We start from the raw sequence: 22397 nt of genomic DNA on the forward strand, positions 1-22397 counted from the left end.
CAACTGGCTCTTCACAGTCTTTCATCTTGAGGAACATGATGTCTTCATCCGGAAAATCAAACTTCATCGGCTCATAATCATTAATCGGCTGCTGAGCAAGATAGTCTGACAAAATACTCCCTTTGATGGTTTTCTGGGATGTATACTGGATGTCGTTCTCTGGCTTCTAAAATATATACTTGACTGGATCCATTTTGGAGATCAGTAAGGTTGTGTGAGTCAACATGTATTGTCTCAATCGCTTAGCAGCCCATGCAAATGCACAACATGTCTTTTCAAGCATTGAGTATCTCGACTCGCAGTCTGTGGAATTTTTACTCAGGTAGTAGATGGCATGCTCTTTCCTACCTATCTCGTCGTGTTGACCGAGAACACAACCCATTGAATTATCAAGTACTGTCAAATACATAATCAGCGGTCTCCCTGGGACTTGAGGCATAAGGATTGGAGGATTCTGCAAATACTCTTTTATTTTTTCGAAAGCCCTTTGGCAATCATCATTCCACCTCATAGAATGATCTTTTCTTAACAATTTAAATATTGGCTCACACGTGGCTGTTAGGTGAGAGATGAACCTTGCAATGTAGTTCAACCTCCCTAAGAAACCACGGACTTGTTTCTCTGTTCTTGGCTCAGTCATTTCTTGTATCGCTTTCACTTTGGCTGGATCCACCTCAATCCCTTTTTCACTAACAATAAAACCCAACAGTTTTCCAGATCTCACCCCGAGAGTACACTTGTTCGGATTAAGCCTCAGCTTGAATTTCCTCAAACGCTCAAACTGTTTCTGCAAATTCACCAGATGTTCTTCTTCCGTCTGAGATTTGGCAATCATATCATCAACATAAACCTCGATTTCATGATGAATCATATCATGGAAAAGAGTCACCATAGCTCGTTGATATGTTGCCCCGGCATTTTTCAGACCAAACGGAATCACCTTGTAGCAGAAGGTGCCCCATGAGGTTATGAAAGTTGTTTTCTGGTGCCATCTTAATTTGATTATAGCCAGAAAAGCCATCCATAAAGGAGAATACCGAGAACTGAGCCGTGTTATCCACCAAAACATCGATGTGAGGTAATGGGAAATCATCTTTAGGACTAGCTCTATTCAGATCCCGGTAGTCGACACACATATGTACCTTTCCATCCTTCTTAGGTACTGGAACGATATTTACAACCCATGGCGGATAATTTGTAACTACTAGAAACCCTGCATCCAACTGTTTTTGTACTTCTTCCTTTATCTTGACAGCCATCTCTGGTCTTGTTCTCCTGAGCTTCTGCTTGACTGGAGGACAATCCTCTTTGAGAGGCAAACGGTGTACCACAATGTCTGTGTTAAGCCCTGGCATGTCCTGATAAGACCAAGCGAAGATGTCAACATACTCTTGCAGCAATTCAATCATCCCCTTCTTCACTTTATCTTCCAAAGCAGCCTCTATCTTGATTTCTCTCTTGACGTCCTCGGTGCCGAGATTAGTCACTTCAATAGACTCTTGATGTGGTTGAATGTCTCTTTCCTCCTGTTTTAACAACCTGGAAAGTTCTTCAGGGAGTTCACAGTCTTCATCACCCTCTTCTTCAGCTTGAAAGATTGGATTTTCAAAGTCGAAGCGAGCCATAGCAGAACTGTTATCAATAGGATCCGGTGACGTGAATCTGTATGAGTGATGGTATGTGCTTATGAGTGTGAACAAGGAATGCAAACTAAACAAAACATTGCCAAATATATTTTTTTTGATTTTTGAAAACTGCAAAAATAGAAAGACAGTGAACAAAATATTTGGATGCAAAAAGACGTCCTTTATTTATGATAAAAATGCAGGTATTCACATAGATGAGCCCTACAATGAGTCATTATGCCCTGGGCAGAACATAAGACTTGGATATGCACAAATAAACAAAGAAAATTACTCTTCAAGAAGACTGACTTGGATAATCTCTTCATAAGACCAGTTGCGGAGAACTTCACCCGGGACCCTTGGACGCACCCAGTTGTCAATGTCGCAATCACTATCCCCATCTTCTTCGTTGATTGCAGAGATCTGGCCATACTGAATGATGCCAGCACTGGAGAAAGTAATCGGCCCTTGACGAGTCTGAGGCGTTGAAGCTGTAGAATTCAATGTTGGCTGATACCCAATTCCAAACTTGACTTCCTTCATAGGTAAACGTCCCCAACTGGGGGCAACACCTGAATTAACGAAGGCCTGTGCCTGCTTGAAGGACGAAATAGAGGCACCTACTTTAACCTCTTCCACTGGAGCTGCATCCTTGATTTGAACTGCCTCAAAGGCCTGACACAGGGTCTCATGAATCTCACCTTCTACCTCTACATACTTGAATGTAGACAGGTGACTGACCAAAATATCCTCCTCACCACAGACAGTGATAATTCTTCCGTTGACCGGGAACTTGATCTTCTAATGCAAGGTCGAGGAGACTGCCCCAGCATTGTGGATCCAAGGACGACCTGTAAGAACAAAAAGTGTTCTACAATAGATTCCATGATTTTGATGATAACAAAGGATGAAACCAAAAATGGCACCCTAACGAAAAGTTTCTAAGTGTGCAGGGTTCTAAAGAAAGAAGAAATAAATCTGATGATGTCATCAGATGCACAACAAGATCAGATACAAATTATCAAGTATCAGAAGCATCTAAAGTGGAATCTCGTTTCAAGATGCTCTGACTCTGGACAAAACTGCAAAGTATCAGAAGCATCTGAACATGAAGTAAAGTCTAGAAGCTCTGACTCTGAACAAATGCCTTCTGTAAATTCTGAAGTTATCAGCGCCATCTGAACTTTCAAGAGATAACATCAGAAGCCAGTTTCTCCAGATACACAAAGACTCTAATCAGAATTGTTAATCATGATGAAGTAACGTTTAAGCCAAGTTAAAGTTCTGCAAATGGATTTCCTCAATTAGAAAGAGACGTTAATCTCCACTTCCAAGAGAGAAGATACTAATTGTGGTAAGTAGTCACTTCTAAGAGAAAAAGTCTACTGCAGAAGCTATTAATGGAATGGCGTAACTACATCTCAATATCCAACAGATTCAACGCTACTTCAACTCTACTTCAACTCCTATAAATAGAGAAGAAATCAACATTCAGTAACAAGAAAATCACTAGCCAAAACTATACTGAAATTATATCTCGCTCAAGAAAAACATCTTTGTTCTTCAAAGAATTTCACTAAGCTTTTGCTTATCAAGTGAAAAATTGTTCTTAAGTTTGTAATATTTGCTTTCTTAGAAGCACTCTAGATTACACATCTTGTATCTTATTTTTATTTGATTTCCTCAAGTGACTCTTTGTAGTCTGTAGACTTGAGAGGACTAAGAGATTTTCTTCTCTCTTAGGGGTTGTTTGTAATCTTTCAAGATTAGTGGATTAAGTCCTTGTTGAAGGCGAAATCACCTTGGCCGGGTGGACTGGAGTAGCTTTGTGTTATAAGCGAACCAGTATAAAATCATTGTGTGTTTTCATTTTGCAAAAGCGCTTATTTTTCAAACAATTCAAACCCCCCCTTTCTTGTTTTTCTCACCTTCAATTGGTATCAGAGCTCCGGCTCTGTTATTGATTTTCAAATCAAACACTTAACCGTGTAGAGAGATCCAGTGCGAGAAAAACAAATGGCCCACTCAAATGAGAAAGATTCTTACAATGCCAAGCCTCCTGTTTTTGATGGAGAAAAGTTTGATTACTGGAAAGATAGAATCGAAAGTTTCTTTCTGGGTTATGATGCTGACCTCTGGGACATTGTCACAGATGGATACAAACCTCCAACCTTAAATGGAGCTGAAGTTCCCAGAAGCAAAATGTCAGAAGATCAGAAACGTGAGTTCAAAAATCATCACAAGGCCAGAACAATACTTCTAAATGCTATATCATACAACGAATACGAAAAGATCACCAACAGAGAGACGGCTAAAGATATACTTGACTCTCTGAAGATGACCCATGAAGGAAACTCCCAAGTCAAGGAGACGAAGGCTCTGGCGTTGATCCAGAAATATGAAGCCTTCAAGATGGAAGATGACGAAGCTATAGAAGATATGTTCTCCAGATTCCAAACTCTTATTGCAGGTCTTAAAGTGCTAGACAAGGGATACACGACTGCAGATCATGTTAAGAAGATTGTCAGAAGTCTGCCAAAGAAATGGAGACCAATGGTTACTGCTCTGAAGTTATCAAAGGATCTGAACAGTATCAGTCTTGAAGAACTTGTTAGTTCTCTCAGAAGCCATGAGATAGAACTAGAGGAGGATGAGCCTCAGAAAAGGAACAAGTCAGTGGCGCTGAAGTCCAGACCTGAAAGACGGAAGTCAGACAGAACCAAAGCTCTCCAGGCAGAAACTGCAGATACTGACGACTCTGAACCTGAAGACTCTGATGATGAAGAAGAACTGTCCTTACTAACCAGAAGAGTTAAGCAACTCTGGAAGAGAAGGAACAACAACAACTTCAGAAGATCAAGACCCAGAGGGGATCGATCAGAGTCAACTTCAAAAGGTAAACCTAACAAAGATATTACCTGTTTTGAATGTAAAGAAACAGGTCATTATAGAAATGAATGCCCCAAGCTGAAGAAAGATAACTCTAAGAAAGAAAGCTTCAAGAAAAATGCCTTCAGAACAAAGAAGGGATTAATGGCCACCTGGGACGATAGTGAATCCGAATCATCAGAATCTGACTCTGATGAACAGGCCAACGTAGCTCTTATGGCTACCACATCCAGCAGCTCAGATGAAGAATCTGAAGAGGTATTTTCTGAACTTTCTAGATCTGACTTAGAATCATGTTTATCAGAAACTCTTACCTCTCTTCAGAAATTAAAACAAAAGGTTAAAAACATTAAAGGCCTTCTTAAAGCAAAATCTGAAGAGTGTAGTAAACTTGAGACAACAATTCTAACAAGAGATGATACAATCATATCTTTAACGTTAGAAAGAGATGAAGCTAAAACGAAAAGCTTAGAACTAGAAGAAGTGTTGTCTCAAGCACCACAAACTTCAAATGAAATTATTTATAAATATGAAGAAGCCTTTCAGAAGTTTCTGAAGAGTGGAATAGATAGGAGTATTATGGCATCCATGATTTATGGAGTAAGTCAGAATAATAAAAAGGGAATTGGATATGATTCTGATTCTGATAAAACTTCTACCAGTAACCAAATTAAATCGCCTTTTTCATACCACTACACACACACACAAGAACACAAATTTAAAAATGCTAGAAGACCCAAAGTTGTAAGAAACTCTGGGAAAACTAATCTGAAAGGACCCAAGAGATTCTGGGTACCGAAAGATAAGATTATCTATGTTGCAGATATCCTATGCAGCAAAGTTCAGACACCAGTCATGGTACCTGGACTCTGGATGCTCGCGACATATGACGGGAAGAAAGTCTATGTTCCAAAGCCTGGAACTTAAAGACGCTGGCTTTGTAGGCTTCGGAGGAGATCAGAAAGGAAGGATCAGAGGCTCCGGAACTATTGGTAATGGTACTCTTCCCTCTATATCTGATGTTCTTTATGTAGAAGGATTAATGCATAACTTGTTATCCATAAGTCAATTAAGTGATAACGGTTATGATGTAATCTTTAATCAAAAAATGTGTAAAGCCATTAGTCAGAACGATGGCTCTGTCCTTTTCACAGGCAAGAGGAAAAACAACATTTATAAAATAAATCTTTCTGATTTAAAAGATCAAAATATTAAATGTTTAATGTCAGTTCACGAAGAGCAATGGGTATGGCATAGACGCTTAGGCCACATTAGCATGAGAAAACTTTCTCAGCTAACTAAACTTGAGTTAGTCAGAGGCTTACCTAAACTGAAGTTTTCTTCAGATGCTCTGTGTGAAGCTTGCCAGAAAGGAAAGTTTTCAAAAACATCTTTTAAAAAGAAAAATGTTGTTTCTACCTCTAAGCCTTTGGAGCTTCTTCACATTGACTTATTTGGTCCTGTGAAAACAGCATCAGTCAATGGAAAGAAGTATGGACTAGTAATCGTTGATGATTACAGCCGCTGGACATGGGTAAAATTCCTAAAGCACAAGAGTGAGTCTCACTCTGTATTCACCAGTTTCTGTTCTAAAGTGCAAAAAGAATTTGACTCTAAAATTGTTAGAGTCAGAAGTGATCATGGTGGAGAATTTGAAAATAAAGATTTTGAAGAACTATTTGATTCTAATGGAATATCCCATGATTTCTCCTGCCCTAGAACTCCACAACAAAATGGAGTTGTAGAGAGGAAGAATAGGACACTCCAAGAAATGGCCAGAACCATGATCAATGAAACAAATGTAGCAAAGCACTTTTGGGCAGAAGCTGTAAATACAGCGTGTTATATTCAGAATAGAATCTCTATTAGACCTATTCTGGAAAAGACTCCCTATGAACTGTGTAAGGGAAGAAAACCCAACATTTCATATTTTCATCCTTTTGGATGCATTTGTTTTATATTAAATACTAAAGAACATCTGAACAAGTTTGATTCCAAAGCACAGAAAGGTATTATGTTAGGATACTCAGAACGCTCTAAAGGCTACAGAGTATACAACACTGAAACCAAAATTGTGGAGGAATCAATTCATGTTAGATTTGATGATAAGCTTGACTCTGAAAAGTCAAAGCTAGTTGAAAAGTTTGCAGATTTAGAGATCACTCTGGTAGAATCTGAGAAAACTCCAGAAGCAACTGTCACTCCAGACTCTGAAGAAATTAAATCTCCAGAAATTCCAAGGAAAGTCAAGAGTCGTAGCAATGTATCTGAAGATTTGATTTTGGGAAACAAAGATGAACCTGTTAGAACCAGATCTACCTTCAGAACTTCTGAAGATATTCCTCTGGGACTAGTGTCTCTGATTGAGCCTACGTCCTGTGATGAAGCTCTTCAAGATAATGATTGGGTGGCAGCTATGCAAGAAGAGTTAGATCAATTCTCCAAGAATGATGTCTGGGATCTCGTTCCTAAACCCAGAGGCACTCATGTCATTGGAACCAGATGGGTTTTCAGAAACAAACTGAACGAGAAAGGAGAAGTTGTTAGAAACAAAGCACGACTGGTAGCTCAAGGTTATAGTCAACAAGAAGGTATTGATTATAATGAAACTTTTGCTCCAGTCGCGAGGTTAGAATCTATTCGTCTTCTTGTATCTTTTGCTATTAATCATTCTATCAAATTATACCAAATGGATGTCAAGAGTGCATTTCTAAATGGTTATATTTCAGAAGAAGTGTATGTCAACCAACCTCCAGGCTTTGAAAACTCAAACTTTCCAGAACATGTTTTCAAACTTAAAAAATCTCTATATGGACTTAAACAAGCTCCCAGAGCTTGGTATGAACGTCTGAGCAATTTTCTTCTGGAACAAAATTTTATCAGAGGGAAAGTTGATTCTACACTCTTCTGTAAAAATCATGAAAATGATCTCATGATATGCCAAATTTATGTTGATGACATTATTTTTGGTTCTGCTAATATCTCTGTTTGCCAAGAATTTTCTAAGTTAATGCAGGCAGAATTTGAAATGAGTCTAATGCAAGAACTAAAGTTCTTTCTGGGAATTCAAATCAATCAAACTCCAGAAGTCACGTACATTCATCAAAGCAAGTACATTAAAGATGTTCTGAAGAAGTTTGATATGTCTGAATGCAACTCTGCAAAGACTCCTATGCACCCAACTTGCATTCTGGAGAAGGAAGAGGTAAGCAACAAGGTTTGTCAGAAGCTCTATCGAGGTATGATAGGCTCTCTTCTCTATCTGACTGCTACTCGTCCTGATATTCTCTTCAGCGTCTGTCTTTGTGCCAGATTCCAATCAGATCCTAGAGAATCTCATTTAACAGCTGTTAAGAGAATTCTTAAGTATCTGAAAGGAACTCCTAACCTGGGCCTGATGTATGAGAAAACATCAGAGTATAGGCTTTCTGGTTATTGTGATGCAGATTATGCAGGAGATAGAATAGAACGAAAAAGTACTTCTGGAAATTGCCAGCTTCTGGGAAACAACTTAATCTCCTGGGCTAGCAAAAGACAGTCAACAATTGCTCTATCAACTGCAGAAGCAGAATACATCTCAGCATCACTGTGCACAACTCAGATGCTCTGGATGAAGCATCAGCTAGAAGATCTTCAGATATTTGAGAGTAACATTCCTATCCTTTGTGATAATACTGCTGCTATTTGTTTGAGTAAGAATCCTATTTTACATTCCAGAGCCAAACACATAGAAATAAAACATCATTTTATTAGAGACTATGTTCAGAAAGGGATAGTAACGCTGAAGTTCATTGATACAGAACATCAATGGGCAGATATCTTTACTAAGCCTCTAGCTGAAGATAGATTTCTTTTTATCTTAGAAAATCTGAACATTAAAAATTGTCCTGAGTAAAATTTGGCTCTGAACATGTAAAATGAGACTCTGATAAAAACAAATACACTTCTGCCTCTGACTCTGATACTTCTACCAAGTTAAGAAGATATCTGAGTTAGAAATCTTCAGAAATCCTTTGGTATTCCTGAAGATCAGATACATCAACACGTGGGGAACATGCGTCCAACCCTAGAACTTCTAGACAGCTGTCAAAAGAAATCAAAGGTCAGAACGCTTGAAATCTCCTCGAGCAGTGTGCTTACTGTTGGGATTAGACATTCATTTATTAGCTATAATCATTTTTCCCCCCTAGCGTGCAAATCTTGTGTTCTGTTCCAACGCAATTAAATGTGTCGTTTTGCATGTGTTTTTACCCTTAGGTATATAAACACTTTTCTCACATTTCACACACTTATCACTCTCACTCACTCTTAAACCCTAAACCCTCTCTCGAAGTTTTCTCTGCAACTTTCTCAGTTCTTCATCTTCTTCATCAATCTTAGTCATGAATCCTCAAGAGCAAGAAGTTTTTAACTTCTCCCAACAAATGGAAGCCGCTTCTAATCCCCAAACCTCAAACACTCAAACACCCATGGTTGTAGACGTTACCACAACCCCAGTCTACAAAGAACCTCACATTCTTGAACGTGAACAACACATAAACCTTTCAACTCCCTTTGAAGGTTTGGATGTACTGTGTGAATCACTGGTGGATTTTGAGAATTTAAGAAGAAATGGTGTTGATCTTACTGAAGATCTTCACAAGCAAGGTTGGGAAACCTACTTCAACAGATTGTATGGTCCAATCTATCCTCTTCTGGTGAAAGAGTTCTGGAGATGTGCAGATGCTGATGACCAGTTCATTGTTTCTTTTGTTCTGGGTGTGAAGATTGTCATCACTGAAGCATCAATTGCTTCCTTGCTAAACATGGAGAAAGCTGGAGGTAAAAGGATTTACAACATTCCTCCAAGGTCCAAGCGCATCACAGAAGTCATTAACCCTACAATCTTCAAAGCAAATGTTGAAGGAAACCCATCTAAGAACAAGGAGCTTCATCAGAACCTCCGAGTTTGGCTGAAGATTATTCTGGGAACAATCCATCATCGTCCAGCCTCCAACTCTTCAGATTACATAAATGCTGATCAGAAATGCATCCTCTACTGTATTCAGAAGGGTATCCCGATCAACCTCCCTGTTCTCCTCTTCAGATATCTGAGGGATTCAGTCAGAGAAACCAGGAATAACATGAAGCCCAGATCCTACATTCCTCTGGGTAGATTGCTCTCTGACATCTTCATTGAGCATGGGCTGGTAGATGCTCTGGAAAAGACCAGATGTATGGATGATCTGGCAATTGATGTGGGAAAGCCTCTGAATGCCAAAAATCTGAGGAGTATGGGAATCATCAAAGACATCAGAGTCAAGCCCACTATGGATGTGACCTGGGAAGCTCTGAAGGATCAGAGGAAGATGCCTCATGGCCTTGAAAGGTTCTTCAAGAATGAACCCAGAGATGCCATTGCTATCTACCTTCAGGATCGTCTGGATGAAGGCATTGATATCTCTGATTTCCGCCTTGAAGACTGTCTGGACTCTGTAGAAGATCTGGTCAGATACAAAAGAGGTCTTTCTGAGAAGAAAATAGCTGAGGAAGCAAGGAAGGCAAAGAAAGCCAGACTTGGAGAAACCTCTGGCACCAAAGCTTCAGCACCTCTGAATGTCTCTTCTGGTAAGTCTATTCCTCCTGTCTCTTCTGAATCTATAATGGCTTCCTCTAACCCTCTCTCCTCTCAACCAATATATACCACCGCTGAAATACCACCTTCAATCACCAGAACCTCTCAACCTCCACCTGTTCTAAAAATTGCTCGTAATTTCACAACAACCTCTGACCCTAATCAACTATATCACCACAGCTCTTCCTCATCCTCTGAATATGAATCACCGCCTTACCTTTCCCCTTCTTCTGATCAAGAGTTCTCTGAACAAGAGTCCTCTGACCAAGAACACTCTGACCCAAACTCCCCAACAATAGCTGAAATTTATGCTAAAAATTTCTCTCCACAACCCTCAACACAATCTGAAGTAACCTCACCCCTCCAAACTTCACTTCCACCACAACAAACAACAACCTTACCCTCTGAAACTCAACCATCTGATCCCTTCACCTCTAATATCACTCCACCATTTATTCCCGCTGTACCTGGACCAGACTCTGACCCTTTAGACCTAAATCCACTATATGCTTCATCCCCTAGTCTTCAACCAGACGCAGATTCTGAACTTCAAGCAGAATCTGAACCTCAACAAACTGAACCTCAACCTCTAAATCTCAGCCCTCAAAACTCTCCACCTCATTCACCTGAACCTGAACCTGAACTTACCATACCTACCCTTGAGGAGGCCATTATACAGGTTGCAGAAGCTTCAGTCCAGAAGATCAAGTCTCTGGCTAAAAACTCTGAAGTTAGTGATGATCCTAAATCTGTTAGGACACACTGGAACAGAGTCATTAGTTGGATGACCTCTGAGTCTTATAGGCTGAAGAGTATCTCTGAACAAGTCAGAAATGGCTACATCAGAGACTCTGAGGAAAGACTCCAAGAGAGACTGGCTAGAGAAGCTGAGGCCAGAAGGTTAGAGGAGGAAAGATTGGCTAGGGAAGCTGAAGAAGAAGCAAAGAGGTTGGAAGAAGAACGCCTGGCAAAGGAAGCAGAACTTCTAAGGATTCAGGAAGCTGAAGCCAAGGCTAAGGCAGATGCAGAAGCCCAAGCTGCTGCTGAAGCTGAAGCTCAGCAGGCTCTGATTCAGGGGGAGTCTTCCTCTGCGATCCCTCTGATTCTTAACACTCTGAAGGAGATCAAGCAAGATCAGCAAGAGATCAAGAAAGATCAGAATGAGCTTCGTGCCAGGATGGACAAGCAAGATGCTCTGAATGAAAACATCCAGAACATGTTTGCCATGTTGCTTCAGAGACTTCCTCAACCTCCAAACCCTTAGGCACTTAGGATTTATTTTGTTTGCTTGCCTAGTGTTTTTGCTTCTATTTTTTTTTTAGCTCTGATATTCTGTTGAATCTGATGTTTTGACTGTTGTTTGCCTTTGTGCTTTTCAATGAAGTGTTTTTCTCTTTATTATTCTTTTCATTTTTTTTATGCCTTTTTGATTATGCCAAAAAGGGGGAGAAATTATTAAATAGCTCTGATGAAAATTATGTCTAATACCTTAAGCATTCTGCAACAATTATAGAAATAGTTCTGATATAAATAGCTCTGATTAAATAATAGCTCTGATTAAATAACTTTAACATTAAAATTAAGAAATTGCAGAAAGTTTTCAGAAATCTCATTGCTTGGAAAGCTCTGGTAAGAACTTCTGAACTCCCTAGTACTAACTCAGGGGGAGCTTTTGTCTATCTGATCTAATATTTTTCATGTTTCATCTGATAATTTTATTTGTTTTGTCATCATCAAAAAGGGGGAGATTGTAAGAACAAAAAGTGTTCTACAATAGATTCCATGATTTTGATGATAACAAAGGATGAAACCAAAAATGGCACCCTAACGAAAAGTTTCTAAGTGTGCAGGGTTCTAAAGAAAGAAGAAATAAATCTGATGATGTCATCAGATGCACAACAAGATCAGATACAAATTATCAAGTATCAGAAGTATCTAAAGTGGAATCTCGTTTCAAGATGCTCTGACTCTGGACAAAACTGCAAAGTATCAGAAGCATCTGAACATGAAGTAAAGTCTAGAAGCTCTGACTCTGAACAAATGCCTTCTGTAAATTCTGAAGTTATCAGCGCCATCTGAACTTTCAAGAGATAACATCAGAAGCCAGTTTCTCCAGATACACAAAGACTCTAATCAGAATTGTTAATCATGATGAAGTAACGTTTAAGCCAAGTTAAAGTTCTGCAAATGGATTTCCTCAATTAGAAAGAGACGTTAATCTCCACTTCCAAGAGAGAAGATACTAATTGTGGTAAGTAGTCACTTCTAAGAGAAAAAGTCTACTGCAGAAGCTATTAATGGAATGGCGTAACTACATCTCAATATCCAACAGATTCAACGCTACTTCAACTCTACTTCAACTCCTATAAATAGAGAAGAAATCAACATTCAGTAACAAGAAAATCACTAGCCAAAACTATACTGAAATTATATCTCGCTCAAGAAAAACATCTTTGTTCTTCAAAGAATTTCACTAAGCTTTTGCTTATCAAGTGAAAAATTGTTCTTAAGTTTGTAATATTTGCTTTCTTAGAAGCACTCTAGATTACACATCTTGTATCTTATTTTTATTTGATTTCCTCAAGTGACTCTTTGTAGTCTGTAGACTTGAGAGGACTAAGAGATTTTCTTCTCTCTTAGGGGTTGTTTGTAATCTTTCAAGATTAGTGGATTAAGTCCTTGTTGAAGGCGAAATCACCTTGGCCGGGTGGACTGGAGTAGCTTTGTGTTATAAGCGAACCAGTATAAAATCATTGTGTGTTTTCATTTTGCAAAAGCGCTTATTTTTCAAACAATTCAAACCCCCCCTTTCTTGTTTTTCTCACCTTCACGACCCAGCAAGCAACTATACGAAGGACTGATATCCATCACATAGAAGACAGTGTTGAAGGTTTGTGATCCAATCTGAATTGGCAATTCTACCTCTCTGAATTTCGACCTCTTAGAACCATCGAAGGCTTTCATAACAAGATCGGAAGGCTTCAAGATCAAACCTTCTACATCTAACTTTGACAGGGCTCTCTTGGGCAGCATATTGAGAGAAGAACCTGTATCCACCAGAACATGGGATAGCACAGTGCCTTTGCACTCCATCGAAATGTGCAAAGCCTTGTTATGATTACGTCCGGCTGGCGTCAAGTCAAAATCAGTAAAACCCAACCCGTTGCTTGCATGAACATTTGCCACGATCCCTTCTAGTTGGTTAATCGAGATCTCCTGAGGCACATATGTAGCATTAAGGACCTTCAGAAGTGCCTCCTTGTGTTCCTCCGAACACAGCAGGAGTGAGAGAATAGATATCTTGGACGGCGTCTGAATCAACTGATCGACTACCTTGTAATCACTTTTCTTTATGATTCTCAAAAGCTCGTCCACATCTTTCGCGGAAGCAGGCTTAAAGCCAGCCTGTGGTGTAGAGGTACCCTCATTTACAACTTGCTTGCCTTTGGCCTTCGTCGCGACGTCAGCACTATCAGATTGGGTAACTGATGGTGAGAACAGTCTACCACTTCTAGTGAATCGCCCGATTCCACCAACATTGTCCACTGCGGGATCTTTTATTTCGATTCCAGGTTCAGACTTCTGATCTTGCACCTCTTCTATTTTCAGTGGGTGCTCCACTCTATGGTCATGTGTGTACACACTCCCCCTGTAATGCCAAGGAATGACCCTTTCGCTGGTGAAAGGTAAAGGACCAGGGGTCATGACGGTCGTAGTGGATTAATGCGGTCGCACTGGTGGCACCGGTTGCGCTACTGGCACACTGATATGAGCGGTCGGGTAGAAAATTGTGATAGTGGCAACGTCACAGTCATACTCAAAAATCTTATTTATTGAAGTACAAACATTCGAAACATCAGAATTAAGTTCAACAAGTACATCAGAATCAAACATAATGTTTGATATCAGCAACAGCATCAGAAAAATTAATTACATCATTAAGAATTATACAATCAACAGGAACATCATTTGCAAATTCTTCAACATCCACAGCATCTTCAGGAAAGAGAGGATCAACATCTGCATTCTCAACAACCTCTTCAACGACCCCTTCAATAGACTTTTGGGCAGACAAGTCTTCAACTTGGAGGGTACCATCGTCAAACAAGGCCTGGATACCCTGCTGCAGCCTCACACAACCTCCGTTCTGTGCAACACAACCCAAACATCCGCTCCCGCAACCGGGGAAAACATCTGCCTTTAGCAAGTATGCTTTAATTTTCAATAGCGGAGTCTTCAGTTTCAACACATCCTTGATTGACTTGACTTCTCCTTCGACCATGTTAACATTTGCTCTATCATGCTGCATCATAGGATTGTTGACAACATTAGAAGCCGACGCAAAGTTAATGGCCTTTGAGTCAATAAGGTCCTGAACTACATGCTTAAAAGCTTTGCAGTTCTCAATAGTGTGGCCAAGTTCCCCAGAGTGGAACTTACACCTAGCATTGGCGTCATAACCTACTGGAAGCCTGCCAATAGGAGGAGCCAAAGTGCGTAAATGCACAAGTTGCAATTGTTGAAGGTTGGAAAGAAACTGAGCATACGACATCGGAAGAGTGTCGAAACGCCTCTCCATCATCCTTTGTCTCTGTTGGTAGGAAGGTCTGTTACCCTATTGTTGTTGGTACTGATTTTGTTGACGCTGGGGTTGTTGTTGTTGCACTGGTGCTGCAGTCGAAATGGTCACAGCTGCAACATAGGGTTGCTGATGGTAATTCTGAAAATTGCTCCTTCGGTTACTCCTGCTCTGATAAGAAGATACGGAATTTGCATCCCCTTCTCTCCTCTTCTGTCCTCCCATCAACGGCTTCTTCGACCCCGAGGACGATCCAACCCCACTTTGGATCTTACCCGCCTTCAAGTAGTTCTCCACCCTCTCACCGGTAGAGACTACATCAGCAAAATTGGAGGCGTTTAAATCCACCAGATGCTCCAAGTAAGACTCGGGTAGTGTGTTCATAAACATGTTGGCCATCTCTTTCTCCAACATTGGAGGCTGAACACGGGAAGCCATCTCTCTCCAGCGTTGAGCATACACTTTGAAGCACTCATTGCTCTTGAGAGACAAATTCTGGAGTTGAGTCCTGTCAGGTGCCATATCTGCGTTGTACTGATATTGCTTCACAAAAGCCTTAGCCAAGTCTCTCCAGCAGCGAATATGGGCTCTGTCCAGCCTCATATACCACTCCAAGGATGCCCCAGCTAGGCTGTCCTGGAAAAAGTACATGAGCAGCTTCTCATCATCGGAATACGCAATCATCTTGCGGAAGTAAGCTTGCACATGAGTCTTCGGGCAAGAGTTGCCATTGTACTTTTCAAAAACGGGAACTCCGAATTTTGGAGGAACTCTCACACTTGGGACCAGCCCCAAGTCAGCAACATCCACACCAAGAGCATTCTTCCCTTCCACAGCTTTCAACCTCTCCTCCAACCTCTGAAACATTGGGTCCACACCATGGCGTATGCCAAAGTCTTTCTGAAGCAGGGTGAACTGATCCTCCTGATCATCATGGATGGGTTGTTGATCAGGGTTGACACGTGGGATTGGGATAGGCCCCGGTCCATTAGGTCCATTAGTCTCTCCAGCTGGAGGATCAATCACCATCTCCGGTTGAGTAGTAGGGGGATTCCTCTACATCAACAATCTAAGCTCCTGTTGTCCCTGAGCCACTCCTTGGACCACATCCATGAACTGATTCATGCGAATCCTCATCTCAGCGAGCTCTGCTTGTAAGCCTTCCATTGCTCTGCGTTGATTCCTTCGGGTACCGTATCGGTGAATGCCTGAGTCAGTTATCCTGCTAGTAGAACACCAAACAAAATGAGAACACCGCAGCGGTACCTGTTATGCAAGACGTGCTAATGAATATGCAAATAAAATTACATGTTTATCAATTCCCAAAGGGTATTCTACCCCTTGATTCCAGTCTCACATCAGATGAACAGTGTAAGAAGATCGAGTCGTGGATAAACTTCTGAGACCAAGATGCAATAAACAAAAACCGTCATACAAATGAGTTCAAAGAGAAGGGCTTTAGCCAACAGTACATCAAAAGAGGATCTCCACAACAAGCCTGTGGATCATCACTACAAAGCAACAAAGAAACACAACAAGTGAAAAGAGGAACAAAAATCAGGAATCAACCTCCTGTATACAACCCATAAAGACTGCTCCTAACTTCAGCCAGTAGTGCCACCGTGTCAGGATGATCTGGAGATTCTGTCAAACGCCGGATAAGCAAATTCCTCTTGTGAATAATCCCAGGCAGTTCTTTGATGTGCTCTATGTAATAATTCCCATCATCCTCCCCGAATACCTCTTCAAGTCTAGATTTCTTCAAACCCGCCAGCACATTGAGTTCTTCAATCTGTTCTTGAGCCTTGTCGAGTTGATCTATGATGTAACCATTGGTTGTACAGGCACACAAGAGCTCATTGTTCTTTTCCTTCAACAGAGTCTTCAACTTCTCCATCTGACCAGTCAATTGAGCCATCATCTCCTCTTCTTTTTCCTTATGAGAAGGTGAAAATGCATCCCATTGTTCTTGCCACACAACTAACATACCACGGGCATCTGTCAATTGCTGCTTGACTCGCCTCAACTCAGAACTGGATGACCCCAAGGCTTTGTCTGTTTTCCTGAATAAGTTCACCTCTACAGCCAACTTCTTCTCCGCTTCCTCTTGCAATCTGACAACTTCCCTCTTCTGATATTCTGCCTCATGGTATAGATGCATAAAGTCTTGCAACTTCACACTCAACTCCGAGTTTTCAATTTGAAGTTACTCCATGGTATTCTTCATTTTTTCATACTCCTCTCGGCTCACCAAGGTTGACTACTAAGGAGTAGGTGGATACAAAGGTTCTTCAATAGGAAACGACAGACTAAACTCTTCGACTCTTCCCCGAAGCCAATCTTCATACTTAGGATAAGTCCTACAATCCCCTTTTCCAAGCACAATCCTTCCTCTCTTGATTACTGTAAGACCCTAATTTTGTCCCTAAGATCCCTCATGGCATCATAACATTGCATTTGCAAAGCCTCAAGGATCATGAGCATCTTGGTTCCCTTTGCATTTGGGTGGGACTTCTTGTGAGTGGTTTGAGATCACCAAGCATGCTTGAATTGTATATCATTGCTTTTCTGATTTTATTTACTAACCAAAAGCACAAAAATATGTCACTAACATCTTTTGTTTGTAGCTTAAGCAATCACAAGGTCAAAGCTTCTAGGAGATCATCTGTGCAATAGCAATGCCAATAGGAGATGATAACAAGCATGGTAATGGTTCCCAAACTCTCATCCATCAAATATGCCTCCCTAGCATCTCAATTCATCATTTTGATCAAAGCAAGTCAAAGGGTTTGAGGTTTGTTCCCTAGAGAAACCCTAATTCATTTTTGTACCATAATGCCTTGCTCTTGAAGCAACCTTAGCCCTAGATCAAATAAAATCAAGGGAAGTTCTTTAATTCATCATTTCATGCATATTTGAACTTATTTTAGCGTCTTCAATCATCAATTCATCAAGATATGAGTCATGGACTTGAGAAGTTGATCAGTCAATTCATCTGACTATTTTGATATGCACTGAGACCTAACTTTTTATGTGTTGGTCAAATGGAGATGATCCCAAAAGAAAAAATGTTCTTAAGGGCAATATGAACAACTTTCATGTTCATCCAAAATTTATTTGAAGCTTGGAAGGTCATATCCCATTCCAATACATTATAGGTCATTTTGACTGAAACCCTAATTTTGGGTCAACTTCCCAAGGACATAACTCATTCATTTTTTATGATTTTGAGGTGGGATCAAATGCATTGGAAAGCTTACGATGGCTAGTTCAAATGTTATGTTGAACAAATTTTCAAAATCTCAAAGGAAATACATGTGATAATGCAAAACATTATAGGTCCTTTTGGGCCAAATGCATTAAAAGGCAAAAAAGTCCAACTTCAAGTGCCCATAACTCTTTCATCAAAAATCCAAATAATGCAAAATGTAAGTCCATTTTGATTGTCTTGACAAGATCTACAACTTTGATGTTGGAGACTTTTTCATGTGAGACTTGCATCATTGAAACAGAAGGGCTTGAACATTGGCCAAATTTGGAAACCTTATATTGACATGTTTTGCACATCACACTTTAAACTCAAAATTCACTAATTTCCACACATCAAATGGATTTTTTCCCAACATAACAATTGTTCCTTACATCAATACCTTTCCAACCATTACCCACATGCTTATGTTTGGATTTTCTAATTGGCATTTTCGAAGAGCTGATTGTTTAGGTTCAATTATGGAATGCACATGAAATCTTGATACACAAGCAAATTCAAAGCAAATTACACGTCCATTTCATTCCAGACTGAGCTCAGCTTGCATTTAGCATTGTTTTTGGGCCTTGTGCATGATCATGCAAGCCCATGCAAGGATTGTCCATGTTATTGCACACGGATTGGTTGATTTTCAGACCTATAATTCCTCAGCCTTGCTTCCTCTTCATCACTAGATCTCATTGCAAGCTTTGGTTGTGAAGGATCGTGCTCTCCATACCTGCATTTCAAAGGTGGATATCAGAACTTTTTCTCTTCGAAACTCTTTGATCCTTGCTTATTTCTTGAGTTCCTTGGTCTGGCTGAAGTCCTCTCAATAGAGGCATCTGATTTGTGCTTTCAATTTTGCAAAAACATGAAGTTCATGATGAACACCATCATACTTCCATCTCTGATTTCTCCATTTATAGAAATCTAGAGTGTAAGTGAATGGTATAGGAGTGATGTACATCACTTCCTCTTTCGATTGATGCCTGGATCGCGTGTTTTGGCGCACATTTGCTCTTCTGCAAATTTGAGCTCTCACCGGAGCTAGCCGTCTGGTCGAGGCACTCACCGTCTGGTCTCCAGATCCAATCGTGGCCGTCCATTCTTATTTCCAGATTTAATCTCCACCCTTGTTTCTTATGACTTTTATTAATTGTTGGTGTTACGCGTGGACTGAAGCATACCGTGAGCGCGCGCTTCTAGAGCGTTTGATCAGCCACGTCAATTAATGAGGCTTGATCAGACACTCCTCGTTTTTTCTAATTTCTTATTTTCTGATTTAATTTCTTTAATTCCCTTTTATTTCAAAAATTCATAACTCTCTCATTTTTAATCCAAAAATTATGGGACCAATTACATTAGTCTCCAAATAAATTCTAGTTTCTAGTTCTGATTTTTAATATTTTTTATTTTATCATTTGATATTTTTTATGAATTTTCGCTTTTCTGGTTGTTTTTAATTCATTTTAAATAGTTTTTTATATTCAAAAAATACAAAAATATTTTCCTAACCTATTTGGATGATGATGGATCTATGAAAAATTTCTCATCAATTTTAAATTGATTTGAGATTTATTTGAGATTTTAGTTCAATTAGGTTATTTTTATTCATTTTTAATTGATTAAAAATAGTTTCTGACTTTTAAAAATGCTGAAATTTTAATTTTTTGTCAAACTTAGTTTGACCTTGTTGAACTTGGGATAAATTACTTGGACCTTTCAAGGTTGATTTGAAGTGATTTGGAAGTTTGACCTTTCCATTATTTTTAATTCAAGTTTATTTTAATATTGAAAATGCAAAAAAATATTTTGCTTATTGTTTGATCTCCAATCTTCATCTCATTTCTGATTTGTCTTTGTTTGACTTTGACTTTGACTTTCAATGTCATTTGGTCAATACATATGGATTGGTACATCTTATTTTCACTTTATGCATTTTGATCTTTCCATTTTCATTACCCACTCTTCATCTCCTTCTTCTTTCTTCTTCCTTCTTTTTGATCAATGAGTTGAAGGTTCATAAGTTAGCATTGATTAGGGAGACTTAATCTTCCTTGATTCAAATCTAATTCATCTTGATCAATTGATCAAGTGAATGACTTTGCATTAACGATAGGTTGTTTTCTAAATCATGCAAAAAGCTTAAACCAATACAAGATCAATTCTCATTTTCTTTTTGGCATGGCAAGTTGTTGGAACTTGGTTCACTAATCAAGACTTCTAACTTGTGTTGTTTCCTACATTATTATTGACCGGTCTCAGATAGTTGTTTCCTACATTATTACGATTGCTTAACATAGCGCTAAATTCGCCTTATGGCACACTAACTACTAACACTAACCATTAACCATTAACATTTACTTTTTGCACTTTACTTTTATGGAATTTACTATTCTTGCACATATTATCCATTTGATTTTCTCTTTGCTCACTTGAGCCCATGTTTATGTTAATGCCATTTGCCTTTTGCTCACTTGAGCACATAATTGTGTATATACTATTGTGCTTGTGTTGTTGTTTTGATTGTTGTGGACCAAATGCAAAGAAATGGACTTAGTTTCTAGGACTTTCCCTATGCAAAGAATCGAGAAATGGACTTAGATTCTAGGACTTTCCTTATGGAAAAATTGGAGTAAAAGGATCTTGATGATGAGTATGGATTAGAGGGACTAAATCTCTAAACTCACTCTTGTCCATTCTTGATTTACTTCATGGAACTTTTGATGTGTGTGCTTTTGTGCTAGGGAATTCTACTTGAGCTTAATTGGAGGACCATTGCCATGTTCATCCAAAGTGAAAGACACAAGATACATTGAGGATCTCTTAAGAGACTTGTTTGATTGCTTATGCTTTGTGATTGCTTATTCCAAAGGATGGGAGCTACTTGGATCATCAATATGATCTCAAGAGAGGAACTCCATTGTGGTTTTGTTTCTTCATCCCTTTCCTTTTGCTTTACTTAGGACTTAGCCATTCTTCTTCTTCTCTCCACTCTAACCCAAGCCAAAACCTTTTGTGCAAACTTTTAACCTTTGTTTTTAACATTAGAAACCTAAGCCTTATGCTTTGGATTTTCAAACCTTCTTTTCATAACACTTATTTTGAATTGAATCCTTAAGTCAACTTTGACCATTTTTATATATACTTCTAATTGGTAAATATAACCCATTCAAATGTCTTTTTGTGGTTCCAATGGCCACTTTCTTAATCAAATCTTTCATAACCTTTAGCTATTAGGTTTGAGTTATCTTGGTGGTAGATGTAATACTCACCTATATCCTTAGTGACGGACAATGAGTCTTCCATGCTTATTATAGGGTTAACCCCTCACTGGCATGTTGAAGTTATCCTCACATGGTGGATTTGTGGTTTTAGGTTGAGTTTTTTCCCTTTGATAACAAAAGACCTTAAGGCTTTTGGACCAATCAATTCACCAACTCTTTTGAGATTTTTACCCCGAACTACGAGGTTTTGATCCTAATCTTTTTATAAGATGGTACGTAGGCAATGGGTTTATCCATCCAAACACAAAATGTAAATAAACTTGTATATTCTCTTCTCATCTCTTCAATCATGTTTGCACAAACAAATTTTCACAAAACAACAACCTTACAACAAATATGAAAAGGGCTCCCTAGGAGTACCTAGGATGTTTTGGGTGCCTAACACCTTCCCATTGCATAACCAACCCCCTTACCCAGATCTCTGTTTCTTTTACTAGTTTTTGTTAAAACTATTAAGTTTTTGTTCGCTTTCTAACCATTCATTTGGATAAATAGAAGTGCGGTGGCGACTTGACTTGTATGATTTACCTTGGATTTAGTCAATATCTCTAATGGTAACGAATACCCCGCTACAATTACCTTGAGCCACACCTCAACTGCCTTATGGGATACAGTCGGATCAGATGAAGAATGGAAAAACAGAGATTCTTCCACATCTTTTTCCAAAGGCGGATTTTTTAAAGCATACCTAAATTGTCTGACTGCTAGAAAAGGATTGTAGTTGATTCCTCTTCTTCTTCCTACCAACGGCACATTCGGGAAGTTCCCGCAACTGTGAATAATATCCGCTCGAAGCAAGTTCCGGTCAGACCACCAAGAAATATCTTTAGCTCTTATCCCCCATCAATCTCTTCGACCAACTTAACGGGTCCTTGAAATCAACGAACGCTCCTGACTTGGGTAGGTGAGAACTGAACCACTTATGAAACAAGGGTGCACAACAATTCACCAATCCTCCTTTTCTATTCTCATTCCTGTGATGCACTGAATGAAAGAAATCTCCCAGCAAGGTCGGCCCTGGATTTCCCAACACGGAGAGGCGTATTGCGTCTACGTCCACAAATTTTGCAACATTAGGGAACAGGACAATCCCATATATACAAAGAGCCAACACAGCATTGAAACACCTCCAATCACCATCTTCAAGCTTCTT

This window comes from Lathyrus oleraceus, chromosome 4, assembly GCF_024323335.1.
Source record: "Lathyrus oleraceus cultivar Zhongwan6 chromosome 4, CAAS_Psat_ZW6_1.0, whole genome shotgun sequence".
In the NCBI taxonomy this organism is placed as follows: Eukaryota; Viridiplantae; Streptophyta; class Magnoliopsida; order Fabales; family Fabaceae; genus Lathyrus; species Lathyrus oleraceus.